The 14245-nt window shown below is 36.3% G+C and overlaps 1 protein-coding gene and 1 non-coding gene across 2 annotated transcripts in view; both read left to right on the top strand.

Annotated features, from left to right (window-relative positions):
* The window catches only part of SLC25A21 (solute carrier family 25 member 21), a 762825-nt gene that overhangs the window by 458896 nt on the left and 289684 nt on the right, over nucleotides 1-14245 (top strand). The gene's annotated exons all lie outside the window — the stretch shown is intronic.
* Nucleotides 5134-5238, top strand: LOC138156996 (U6 spliceosomal RNA). Its single transcript, XR_011167257.1, has one exon. It is a non-coding gene; the product is annotated as a U6 spliceosomal RNA (small nuclear RNA).

The raw sequence follows: 14245 nt of genomic DNA, 5'->3' as shown, positions 1-14245 counted from the left end.
AGAAAAGTTTGGAGATGGCCCTCTGAGGATTAGTAAATCAGATTAGAAAAAAATTACATAATTTTTAGTTTAGACTGGCACATTTATAGAAAAAGAAGGTGGAATTATAAAAACCTCACAAATAAATATGAAAAGGAGAAATATTAAACACATTTTAATGACCACAATTCATTAAAATTACATTCAATAAAGATCCTTTGAGAGGGGATTAAAAACTAATTGGAAACAACATAATTTAATCCTAATTGCTGGGTCAAAGACTAAATCATAAAAGTAATAGAACATTTCATCAAATGAAATAGCTTCAAGGAGAACATATCCCAAAACTTTTGGAGTTCAGATAAAGTATCCTTATGGGAAAATGTATGTCTCTAAACATGTTCATTAACAAAGAGAAAAAGAACAGATCAATGTTCTGAGACCAAAATAAAATTTTGAAAAATCAAACAATAGATTTTTTAAATTAAATTTTGTGTTTATTTTTAGTTTACATCATTCATTTCCACAAGTTTTTGAGTTACAAATTTTCTCCCCATCTTTCCCCTACCCACCACCCCAAAACAGCAATTCCAGTGGTTCCCCCTCCCCCAATCTGCTCTCTCCTTTATCCTCCCCCATCCCCACTCCAACTTTCTGGTAGGGTAAGATGGATCTCCATACCCCAGTGCCTGTATATATTTCCCAGTTGCATGTAAAAATAGTAATAATAAAAATATTTTTTAAACATTTGATTTTAAAACTTTGAATTCCATTTTCTTTCCCTTCCTCGATTGTCACCCACCCTGAAGATAAGGGAAGATAAGCAATTCAATATAGGTTGTATATGTGTAGTTACACAAAACATTTCTAGGGTGGATATATTGTGAAAGACTGACTATATTTCCCCCCATCCTATCCAGGTCCCCCAACTTGTTCTATTCTCTACTTTGACCCTGTCCCTTTTCAAAATTGTGTCCTTCTAACTACACTCCTCTCCCCAACCTTCACTCCCCTCCATCATCCTCCCTCTCATCCCCTTCCCCCTTTCTCTCCTGTAAGGCAACATATCAAATTTAGTGTGTATGTCATTCCCTCCCTAAGCCAAATTTAATGAGAGTAAGGTTGACCCATTCCCTTTTGCCTTCCTGTTCTTCCCCTCCATTGTAACCATTTTCCCTTGACTCTTCTATATGAGATTATTTATTTCATTCTGTCTTTCCCTATCTCCTCTCATTATATTCCTCTCTCACTTCTCAATTTCACCTTTTAAGTATCATCCCTTCCTATTCAGTTGGTGCTGTGCCTTCTGTCTATGTATACCTGTACATATATATACACACACTCACATATGTATTCATACACCCATATAAACATATACATGTATGTATACATTTACACACACACATTTATATTCCCTTCAACTATTCTCATTCTGAGAAAAGTTTCATAAGTTACAATTATAATTTTTCCATGTAGGCATGTAAATAGTTCAACCTTGATAAGTTCCTTATGATTTCTTTTCCATTTGCCGTCTCATGCTTCTCTTGCTTCTTTTATTTGAATGTCAAATTTTCTATTCAACTCTGTTTTTTTTTCATCAAGAATGCTTTAAAGTCCTCCATTTCATTGAATGACCACATTTTCCCCTGAAACATTATACTCACTTTTGCTGAGTAGGTCATTCTTGGTTTTAATCCTAGCTTCTTTGAACTCTGGAATATCATATTCCAAGCCCTTTGATCCCTTAATGTAGAAGCTGCTAGATTCTGTATTATCCTGATTCTCTTTCCACAATATACAAATTATTTCTTCTTGGCTGCTTGTAATATTTCCTCCTTGATCTGGGAACTCTGGAACCTGGCTATAATATTCCTAGGAGTTTTCTTTTGGGGATCTTCTTCAAGATGTGATTGATGAATTCTTTCATTTTCTATTTTGCCCTCTGGTTCTAAAATATCAGGGCAATTTTCATTGAAAATTTCTTGAAGGATGACTTCTAGGTTCTTTTTTTGATCATGGCTTTCAGGTAGTCCAATAATTTTTAAATGATCTCTCCTGGATCTATTTTCCAGGTCAGTGGTTTTCTGAATGAGATATTTCACATTGCCTTCTATTTTTTTATTTGTCTGGATCTGTTTAATGGTATCTTGATTTCCCATAAAGTCATTAATTTCCATTTGTTTCAATCTAATTCTGAAGGACTTATTCTCTTCAATGAGCTTTGGAAATTCTTTTTCCATCTGAAAAATTCAGCTTTTTAAGGCATTCGTCTCCTCATTAGCTTTTTGGGCCTCTTTTGCCATTTGAGTTAATCTATTTTTTAAGGTGTTATTTTCTTCAGTCAGGTTGTTGATTCTTTTTTCATGATTTTCTTGCATAATTCTCATTTCTCTTCCCAATTTTTCCTCTACTTCTCTTACTTGATTTTCAAAATACTTCTTGAGCTCCTCCATGGCCTATAACCAATTCATATTTTTCTTGGAAGCTTTTGGTGCAGGAGTTCTGACTTTGTTGTCTTCTTCCCATTCCATGCTTTGATCCTTTTTGTCCCCCAAAAAAGGAATCTAAAATTGGATTGCTGTGCTTGCTTTGCTTCCTTTGCTCGCTCATGTTGCCACTCAATTACTTGACTTTTGAGCTCTTTGCCACAGTAGAACTCTCTTTCCAGAGGGGAGAGCTTTGTCCCAAACTCTGGGGTTTTTTGCAGCTGCTGGAGCTATTAGTTGTGTGCCATCTCTACAGCCCCCACAAGCTCTGGCTCACTGGTCACACACCTCAGGACCACCACTCAAGGCCATGATCCAGATCCAGGCAGGTTATAGCAAGAGCGATTACCCTCTTACTCTCTGAATGGTCACTTGGCTCCCCTAGCATCTGCAGAACAGGAACTCTGAAGCAGCCACGTGGAGTTGGCTGCAGGGCCTTCATGCCTCCACTACTTCTTGCCCCAGGGGGCAGGGGCTGGACCTGCTACTCTGTCCCCCCAGTTCCAACACAGTTTTACACTGACCTTTTGCTTTGCCTTTGGCATTTATGGGTTGATATTTCTGGAAACCACCACAGCTGCTGGTGATCCACTCTCCAAAGTCTGCTCCAGCCACTGCTGGTCAGGGCTGCCTTTGGGCCAAAACTGTGGGCTCACATGGGCCTGGGCTCAGCTCCCAGCATGGTTTGATGGACCCTTCCTGTCTGCCTGCTGGGATGCCTTTGGTGGGATATTTGTTTCTCTCTATCACTTTGTGGGTTCTTTAGCTCTAAAATTTGTGTAGGGTCATATTTTATAGGTATCTGAGGTGGTTATGAGGGGAGCTCATGGAGATTTCCTGCTTCTATGCTGCCATCTTGGCTCTGCCCAAATAATAGACTTTTAAAATTGATATAAAAATTGAATCAATAAATAAAACAAGGAACTCATTTTAAAACTTACAGAATAGTGAACTCTTGTGTTTTAAAAAGAGGAAAATAAAAATTTTATGATAAAAATAAGAAAAGATAATTTACAACAAATGAAAATGAAATAAAAGAATCTGTCAGAAATTATTTTACCCAATTGAGTAGTAGAAAAACCGTTCATTTAGATGACATGGATGAATATTTATAAAACTATAACACCCTTAATTTTACCTGAATATGAAATAAGTTATTTAAATAACTGAATATCAGAAAGAAATGTCCCTCTGACATTAACTATATGACTGTAGGCAAGTCATTTAATCTCTTAAGCCTCTGCTTCCCTTTCTGTAAAATGAGAGAGTTGGGCTAGGTGGCAGTTAAGGGTCATTCCAGCTCTAACTTCATTGCTTTATTATCCTTCCTCTCAGAATCCCTCCACTGATAGTCCTAGGGGAGCTTAAAGCCACACATCCAAGAGAAGAAAGATCACCAGGTGGTCATCTTCAAGTTCTGATTAGTCTGGGGTATTAGGACTTAAATCACTGGTTTGGTTTTTTTGCTAGGGATTTTTTTTAGAAGTCTAATTGTCCTAAAGTTAAGCTGTCCTTTCATCCCTGGTATGAATTTACCCTGCTTGGAATGAGTTACTTTCTGATTATATAGCTGTAGTCTCCTTACAAGTACTACATTTAGATTTTTATGCCAACAGTCACTGTAAAAGTTAGTTTTTAGTTTTCTTGGGGGGTATGTCTCTCCATGGTTTGAATATTAGAACTATATTTGTCTCATGAAAAAGTATTTGCTGGAGTACTTGCATCTCCATTTTTGCAATTATTCTTGTAACAGGCATAAATTATTCCTTGAATACTTGATAAAATCCACTCATAAATCAATGTGGCTGAGAATTCTCTCCCTTCTTTCTCTTGGTACTTTAGAACCACAGAATTTCAGAGCTGGAAGGGATGTCACTGGTCATCTAGTCGAACACATAAATGAAGGAATCCTCACTATAATATACATGATTAGCCATTTTCTAGCCTGTGCTTGCAAACCTCCAAGTGTAAATTCATTACTTCTCTAGTTAGCCAACTGTACTTTGTCATGGTTCTTATTTCTAGGGCCAAACAGAACAAATTTTATAACTTCTCCACATGACAGCTGTTATAATATCTGGGAAACTATAATGTTCCATCTAAATCTTCTTTCTCCAAGATGAGCACTCCCAATTTCTTCTGTACAACCTAGACTTAAGACCATTCACTATCCTGTTTGTCTTCTGGTCACTATCTAGGTTAATTTTCTTCACAAATATGGTGCTTATAACTGAACACTATGCTCCATTTGAGGTCTGAAAGGGCAGAGTACAGTAAGATTACAATTTTCCTGCTTCTGGATACTATACCTCTATTAATACAGCAGAAGATTGCATCAGATATTTTTGCCTACTTTATCATGCTCTTGACTGATACTGTTTGTATGACTTTGTAGTCCTCTATCCCTCCCCCCAAATCCTTTCCAGAACAAGTGCTGTCCATCTATGCTTCCCCTGTGTTATATTTGTATAGTTTAATTTTTGTACCCAAATGTCAGATTGTCCCCATTAAATTTAATTAATTTTATCTCAGTGCTCTTGCCTGTCAAGATCCTTTTGGATACCAATTCTGTAATTCTGATCCACTGCGCTAGCTATTTTTCCCAGTTTTGTGTTATCTGCAAAACTGACCATGCCTTTATCCAAGTCATTGATAAAAATGTGAAACAGGGCTAACTTCAGCAGCACATATACAAAAATTGAAATGAGACAAGAATATTAGCTTGCCCTTGCAAACGAATAACACTCAAACTCATCAAGCATTCAATATTTTTGCAACGAATATTAGAGGTGAAATAGTTACCAGGGGAAAATCTTTGCAGCAAGTTTCTCCTATAAAGGTCTCATTTCAAATATAGAAGAAATTAATTCAAATTTATTAGAATAAGAGCCATTGCTCAACTGACAAATGGCTAGAGGATATGAGCAGGGAGTTCTCAAGGAAAGAAATCCAGTCTATCTATAACCACATAAAAATACTCCAAATCACTGATAATTAGAAAATGGAAGTAAAAGCAGCTCAGAGGTTCTACCACACAACTATCTGATTGGTAAAGTTGGTGAAAAAAAGAAAATTGACAAATGTTGAAAACAAGGTTGAAACCATAGGAAAACAGGTACATCCCTATTGATGGAGCTGTAAGAATTAGTACAGTCATTCTGGAAGAGAAACTATTCCCCCAAAAGTTACTCAGTTATGTATGCCCTTTGACCCACTGGTACTACTGGTAGGCCTACATCCCAAAGAGGTCAGAGAAAGAGGAAAAGGTTCTATATGTTTTTTTTTAATCAGCTCTTTTTGTGATGGCAAAGAACTTGAAAGTGAGGGGGTGCCCATCAATTGCAAAAACAGTTAAAAGAATTACGGTATATTATGCTATGAGAAATGATGAAAGAGGAACTTGGGGGCAAGGAAAATATGGGGAGAAAGAGACACACTGAGAGCCAAAGAGAGACAAAGTGAGACAGAGACAGAGAGACAGGGAGACAGAGATTAAGAAAGATTGACAGAGATACAAGAAAATAGAGAAAGAAATGACAGATAAAGTGTAGGGTTACAAGTTATTTTCTCAATCATATCTATATATATTCTATAGTATAGAGGCAGACTATAGTATTTCTTAGCATCTTACTTGGCATTCACTGCCTTGACAGTTTGCATTTGAAATAGAGTGTCTAAATGGTTGGGGCAAGATTTGGTTGGTTTCAGAAGTGGACTTTGCCACATTGAGCTATATTCCTGTAGCCTGGAGGCTACTTTCAGCATTGGACTGTATCCATATAATAAGGCTGGGCTGAGTCTTGTAATGCTAAAACTACTAATAATTAGAGTTTCCAAGGGTGGCAAATACCTACCTTCTCTCCCCTGCCCTAGAAAAGTACAAAGAATGCAGTTTACCCCCCTTCTCATAACTCTAGGCAAATGCTTGATTACCCTCTGGGAGCAATCCAAGTCTAACTATTGCCAAGTGTTTGCTTTTCGTAGTGCTGCCCTTAAAGCAACCATTAGGAAATGTAAGGCATAGAAAACTACTGATTGTCAAACAGGAGCTAAAGAGAATCCTGGAGGTGAGCATTGTGCTTCTGGTTTCCATATTTGAAGAGAGTATCACCCTTACCTAAATCATGTAAAAGAAGAGAAAATAAGAGGATACTGAACTGTGCTCTGCAAACCAAGTGGAACAGCAGCACTAGATGTACAATGCAGCACTGTTTGTCCAAGGGTCTCAGAGAACAGCCTAAAACCTCTGAATAAATAGAGTGTTGGCTGATATGGTACCAGTGGGAAGGCTTTTAAAAAGCTATGCCATGAGTTGCTAGCCCAACAAAGGCAAAATGGAGCAAATGCAATTACTAAAGGATGTTTCTCTGCATAGCCAAGTACTTAGTAAATTTAGCTCAAGTTTGCATCTAGGAGTGTGCTAATTGTGTCCCAGTGGGTGAACCACCTTCTAAAAGAAATGGGTAAAGGCTAGGGTGCTTAGAGACAAGGTCTAGGAGTATGGGTCCCATGGGGGGGGGGGTTAAGGGGATCAAGTCAACCCTTAAGAGTATCCAGAATTTCAGGCAGTTTTTCAGGGATCAAACTGTCATACTTAGTTACAGAGAAATCGAAATGATATCTTCAGAACACTCTACTTGAATGTACTTGAAGTGTTGTTTACAGAAAGTTGGAAAACTGAAATAATGTGGTATTAAGGTGAGTCATTCAGGTAATCAGTTATAAAATACTTCATGGGGTAAGACATGAAGTTGAGCCAACTTCTCTCATTTTAAAACTATAGAACTTTCCTTGGGAGACTTCAGAGGAAGTCTATGGCCCTGCCAAGGATTTATCTGAAATATGTGATTCAAATCTTATCATTCACATCTTTAAAAGAACAACTTAATTACATCTTTTCCCCTTGAAGTCTTGTTTTAAGATTTTAGTGCCAAATTCCTTGATAACATTTTATTTGGAGTACTTCAGTACCTATGCAGTGGAAATTTCTCATAGCAGTCATGATTTTCAGGGCAAAAAGCTTCACAATTTATTGCCAAGAATATGTATCCTTACAGATTTACAATCTTCCGGTTTCAGTGCATGGAAGCAATTTGATCCCATTTCATTTGTGCTGATGCCATTTCATTATATTCAAATTCAGTCTGTTTGGTTTCCATGTAAAAATTCAGTGGGAGCTTCTCCTCCTCATGAATATGGAAAGTCGTTTAGAGCTGAATATGGTCAGCTGAGTCATTTGTTTATTTGTCTAGGTAGTAATTAAAATGACAATTATGTCCATACTTCCCAAAGTATATATGTTGAGTAGAAGTTACACAGCCAATGACAAGTATTGCAAATACACATTGAAGGCATCATTAGGTTTTGATTTTATGTAAAGTTTATCTTTTAATCCCTTTTTTGAGACTGTCATTATCAGTTTTGTACTACTTTTTAGGCTGTGAATCAAATTCAGTTATATAACAGTGGTGTCTTTAATTGTGCTTTCAGATGTTATAAATAACAAAAGAATGTCAAAGATTTGCATTGACATTTTAATATGCTGTCACTTTAAGATACTACACAGAGTGTGAACAGAGCACAGGGGCACTTTAAGCAGGTGTGTCTAATTGTTTCTTCGAAGTAGCTATGTCATAGTTAGCTAAGGATGTAGGTCCTGGAGAGATTGTATGGGTGCTGAAGCCCACTAACCAGGTTTGCCTTTTCCTGCTGGTAAAAACAAATTGGACTGTGTAATTGATTTCAGAGTGTATGAGAATGAGTGTATGGGAATGAGTGTAGCTTTTATGTTGGCTTTGAGTTTAGACTACGTCTTTTTCTCGTTATATTTTGTCCCTCAGGAATGACTGCTCCATGGGCATCTAGAAGAGAGAGTATGAAGTATGTTCATTTAGATCAGCAATGAGTGTGTTTCTAATACTTTTTGGTATTAGTCTGGGACTGCAAAAATTATTGGGGTGGGGTGGTGGAGGCAGGCAGATATATTTTTTTTTATTGAAAAAATGTGTAACAGTGTTTTCATTAAGTCTTCCAAATATTTAATATGCTTGGTAGTTTTCCAGAGGACCATGTTCATTATTTAGGAATTAGGGAAACCTCTATAAAGGAATAGATATGTCCCAGGGAAAAGGCTTTATGTGTTCATCAAAAGTTGCTGGCAAGTAAGCAAGCAAACATCCGTGTTTATAATGCAACTTTTCACAGGGTTCTGGGGACTGTTATTAACAAGTCATAGCGGCCTCTTAACTACTCATTTTGGAGAATATGTATTAACATGTAATACATTTTAAAAGGGTAGGTGATGCTGTGTTTAGAAATACCTGAATTTTATGGCACTGAACATTCTCATTTTTAGCATTTACTAGTTTACGCCTTTTGTACAATGCACCAATTTATTCCACAAGCATCCACATCAATGATTAAGTCTGCTGGCACCTGGATAGTGTTTTATTGATAACTAAATGAAATCATTCATTTAAAAAATTCTGGCCTATCAATCTATCTTCTACTGTTACTATATAAAAAGCTCTTGTTTTTCAAAAATGACAATGGTTTGAAGTTCATGAATATCTCAAAGTATATTGTCCTACTGATTTATTAAATGCTCCTTTTAATTGCTGAAAATCATTGGTATCAACTTGTTCGCAAGGCTTTAGTTAAGGTAAAAAGAATTCTAATCATTTTCCTCACAATTGTCTCCAGCTGTGTTATTTTCCAGTCCTTGGTTTAACAGAAGCTGACCAAAGTTTGTCTTAATTATCTGCTTCTTTTTCCATAGTCAATGAAATTAGGAGGCTTGGACCCCCAAGAAATCATGTGACAGTTAGACCTTCCAATTTGGTTTTTCATATAAATTGTTTTGTTTTCATCAAGGAACATTTATTAAAGAATCTAGAACCCTTGAGCATCTGGTAGCTGATTTATAACAGTAACAATAATTTTCTCTTTAAAGAAAGATTTCACACAGTTTTCTTTACTCTGTCTTTAAAACTGATGTCTCTGATATAATTTGAAGGGATTAAGAGAAATCATTTTTGTTATTATCACTGACTTCACTATCATGTGAATGAAGTAGAAACTTGATTCAATGATGCTTGCTGTGGTGTCTGTGAATATCCTCTGGCTTATGTATGAACATTGAAATTCATGCATTTTTTTTAAAGTATAGAGAACTGTGAAGTTCATAGAGCTTAATCAGGGCAAATATTTAATTATAAAATATATGTTGCGTGTATTGATAGCCTTTCTAGCTAAAATAAGTGAAAGCTTTATATCAAAGTTGTATTCAGGTACTTTGATTTGGAGATTTATAAACTTTATAGTTTATAATAATAAATGCTGATGATCATTATTATCATCAATTAAATTATTATGAATCTCAGTTTATTAGATTTATGACCTCTTTCAATGATTAGGCAGTACAACTAGTCTAGTTCAATGGTGTGTTAAACAGAATGAATTATTTGTCACTTTTTCAAGATTTTTATATAATTGAGCATAATGGAAAAATTTAATTTCTAAGGGAATGGACTACAAAACACTCTTACTTTGCATATTTTTTGTCTTTAGCTGCAACACTACTTTCTAGGATCCATGAAATTTTCTCAAATTGTGACCATAGTTCCTTTTATTCTACCAAGCATCTTAATATGTGCATCCAGTATTTATTATTGGTGATAAGAGCACATACACATGTATGGCAGTTCTCAAAGTTCCATTGAACCTGTTCCACTTCCAACAACAACATATCCCCATACCACAAGGTGAGATGTTAAAAACTCTTCTAAGATTCACCAGAACTTTTTCTAATATTAGCTTGGCTCAGAATTTTAGAAATTGTGAGATACATAAAGATGGTATTTCCTAATTGTCATCAATTAATTAAAATGAACTGAATAAATGCATGAGAGGCAGTTGGTACCTAATTCCCACTTTCTTTCCCTTCAGAATGTCATTTGATCAGAGAATTTTCATTCTCCTCTTTTAAAATAAATTATTTTGACATCTGTTTTTTGGTAATGTAAATGGGAATTTTTGGAGCATTATATATATATAAACAAATTTGTTTGGTACATTGTTAGTTCTATGCTCTAAATATTGCTAAAAGTAACCCCCAAGGATATTTAAGCTTCTTTGTGGGGAGAGTCAGTAATGCATGTCAGTTCTTTCTTCCTCATTTGAATACAACCAGGTAGAAAAAAGAGATCTCATTTTGTCTGATTAGTACCCTTTCATACAGTTTTAGTTCAATTAAAAGACACAAAGTTCATGGACCTGAAACTGTCATAGAATAATTGCACATGTTCCAAAATGGAGAGTAGGACCATTCTCTGATTCATTCTCAGAAGTAGTCTTACCTAGCCTCTATGGGGGTATGCAACAGTCAGAGCATTCTGGGAAGGATAAGGCACCTAGGGTCCAGTCCCCCATTATCCTTTTTTTTCCTGTTTGAAAATTTGATATTGTTGGCAAATCAGAGTGCATTTTGAACACATTGTCTATATACAAAATCAGAACATTCCATACAAAGCACAACAAAATCTTCTGGGCTGAATATACCTCACTAGAACAAAACAGGTTAACTTAGAAGGAAAAATTCAGAAAATACTGCAAAGAAGTATGAGACTCCCAAAAGATATTATGAACTTAACATTGGTTAGTATGGGTTCCTAGGCTGGGAGACATACTTATTCTATAGATATATAGATGTCTCAATAAAACAAGAAGTATAAAAAACTGAAGAAAAATAACATTCAGCAGCTAGGCACCTGCATCTCAGAGCCACAGTATCATGACTTATAAAGTAACATAGATGTTTTTAATATTAAAAAATTCTATGCACTCAAGTTCTCTTAAAAAAACTGTTCTAACATAAGGAAACACTGGGAAAACTAATTATATGATTACAATTAATTTATTTATTTATAAAGCAATTGGGGTTAAGTAACTTGCTCAAGGTTACATGGCCAGTTATTTTTAGGTGTGGTGCTAAGTATCAGAGCCTGGATTCGATCCCAGGTCATCCCGACTCTGGGGCCGGTGCTCTTACTCAGTGAGCCACCTGGCCACCCTTAAGCAATTGGGGTTAAGTAACTTGCTCAAGGTTATATGGCCAGGAGTTTCTGGGTGGATGCTAAGTGTCTGAGCCTGGATTTGATCCCCCAGGTCATCCTGACTCTGGGGCCCGTGCTCTTACTCACTGTGCTACCTGGCCACCCCAATATGATTACAATTTAAAAGAAAAGAAAAATTTGTAGGGTGGCTAGGTGGCGCAGTGTGTAAAAGTGTTGGCCCTGGAGTTGGGAGGACCTGAGTTTAGTTCCGGCCTCAGACACTTAACACAAAAAAACTAGCCATGTAACCTTGGGCAAGTTACTTAACCCTAATTGCCCTCCAAAAGGCAAGAAAAAAAAAGAAAAAAAGTTATTTATTGAGTACCTAATATGTATCAGGTACTATGCTATATGCTAGGGATACAAAAAGAGGCAAAAGATAATTCCTGCCCTTCAATGCTAACAGAACATTTTATGTTTGATTCTGGAGGTGATAGTGACCCCCTGGAGTTTATTCACTAGGGAACTGACATGGTTGAACTTGAGCTTTAAGAAAATCACTTTGGTAGCTAAATGGAGGATGGGTTGGATTGGGGAGAGATTTGAGGCAGGCAGATCAACTAGCAGGCTATCACAATAATCCAGGTGTGATATGATTGGGCCTATACTAATGTATAGAAAGTATCAGAGGATAGAAAGTGAAATTGATAGGCCTTGGTAAAAGATTGAATATAGGGGGTAAGAGATAGTGAGGAATAAAGGATGATGCTTAAGTTGAGACCCTGAAGGACTAGGAAGATAATTGTCCTTGATAATAATAAGGAAGTCAGGAGGTGGGAAAGGTTTTGAACATTTTGCGTTTAAAATGTCTACTGGACCATGCAATTAAAGATGTCTGAATGTCAGGCAGAGTTGTGAGATTGGTGGTCAACAGAGAGCTTGGGCAGGAAAGGTGGTTTTGAGAATCATCAACATAGACATAACAATTAAGTCCATGGGAGCTAATAAAATCACCAAGTGAAGTAATATCAAGGGAGAAGAGAAGACAACCCAGGACAGAACTCTGTGGAACACCCATCATTACAGGCATGATCTGGATAAGGATTCATCAGAATTCATCAGAAGACTGAGGAGTTAGGAGGAGAACCAGGAGAGAATGATATCCCAGAAACCTAGAGAGATGAGTGTGTCAAGGAAGGGTAAGTGACCAAGTGTCAAAGGCTGCAGAGAGGTGAAGGAGAATGAAAATTGAGAAAAGGCTGACAACTTTAGAGAGAATAATTTTGATGGATTGAAGAGGTTGAAACTCTCCAACATTCACTATTCCCATCTTTTATCATTTTGGGGTTATGACGCAAAATGTCAGAGTTGTTTTGATATGTATTTCTCTAATTAGTTATGGTTTAGAGTATCCTTTCTTGTTATTAGTGATAGTTTACAATTCTTTTGAACTGTTTGTTCACATCTTTTGCCCACTTACCTATTGAGAAAATATTTTTGGTTAAATATTTATGTATCTGTATGTATGTATACATATGCATGTATACATACACACATACATATATAATGTCCTATGTGTATAAATATATACCTTGTATATATGCTATATATAAATATATGACATATTTATAAACAAATAAATTTTGTGTATCTTATATAATAAGCCTTTATCAGAGGCATTTGATACATACAGTTTTCCCCCCGTTTAATCACCTTCTTTCTTCTGTCAGGTAAGAAATAGTGAGGAATAAAGGATGATGCTTAAGTTGAGAATTTTGTTCCTTCAGAAGCTTTTCCATTTCATGAAATCAAAGTTACTTATTTTATCTTTTTAAATTTCTTATTCTTTTTTCACATTAAATGTATTTATTTACTTTTAGTTTACAATATTCAATTCCACTATCCCTTGAGTTCCAAATTTCCTCCCCCTCCCTTTCCTCCCCTGTTCCCCATCCTCCATGGCAGCATGCAATCCATTATAGGTTTTACAAATATATTCACACTAAATGTTAGTCAAGTTGTAAAGAAGATATACAACCAATGGAATGAACAATGAGAAAGAAGGAACAGAACAAACAAAACAAAAAATGAGAGAGCAGGTAGTTTGCTTCAGTCTGCATTCAGAATCTGTAGTTCTTTCTCTGGATGTGGATAGCTCTCTCCATTGTGAGTCTTTTGCAGTTGTTTATAACCTTGCATTGCTTAGAGGAGTCCAGTCTATAAAAGTTAGTCATCACAGACATGATGTCTAAAATTGTGTACAAAGTTCTCCTGGTTTTGTTCTCCTCACTCAGCATCAGTCTCTCCAGGTTATTATGAGGTTGGTCTGCTTCTCATTTCTTATAGAACAATAGTATTCCATTACATTGATATACTGCAGCTTGTTTAGTCATTCCCCAATTGATGGACATCCCTTTGATTTCCAGTTCTTTGCTACCACAAAAAGAGCTGCTATAAATATTTTTGTACATACAGGTCCTCCTCCCACTTGTATGATCTCTTTGGTATACAGCCCTAGAAGTGGTATTGCTAGGTCAAAGGGTATGTACATTTTTATAACCCTTTGGGCATAGTTCCAAATTGCTCTCCAGAATTGTTGAATTAGTTCACAACTCCACCAACAATGCATTAGTGTTCTATCCTTCCCACATCTTCTCCAGTATTTATCATTTTCCTGTTTTGTTGTTTTACCCAATCTGCCTAGTGAGATGTGATACTGCAGAGTTG

This window comes from Petaurus breviceps, unplaced genomic scaffold, assembly GCF_028583685.1.
Source record: "Petaurus breviceps papuanus isolate PSGF00001 unplaced genomic scaffold, PetGlider_PUasm1.0 164, whole genome shotgun sequence".
In the NCBI taxonomy this organism is placed as follows: Eukaryota; Metazoa; Chordata; class Mammalia; order Diprotodontia; family Petauridae; genus Petaurus; species Petaurus breviceps.
This window is presented reverse-complemented; position numbering and strand designations above follow the sequence as displayed.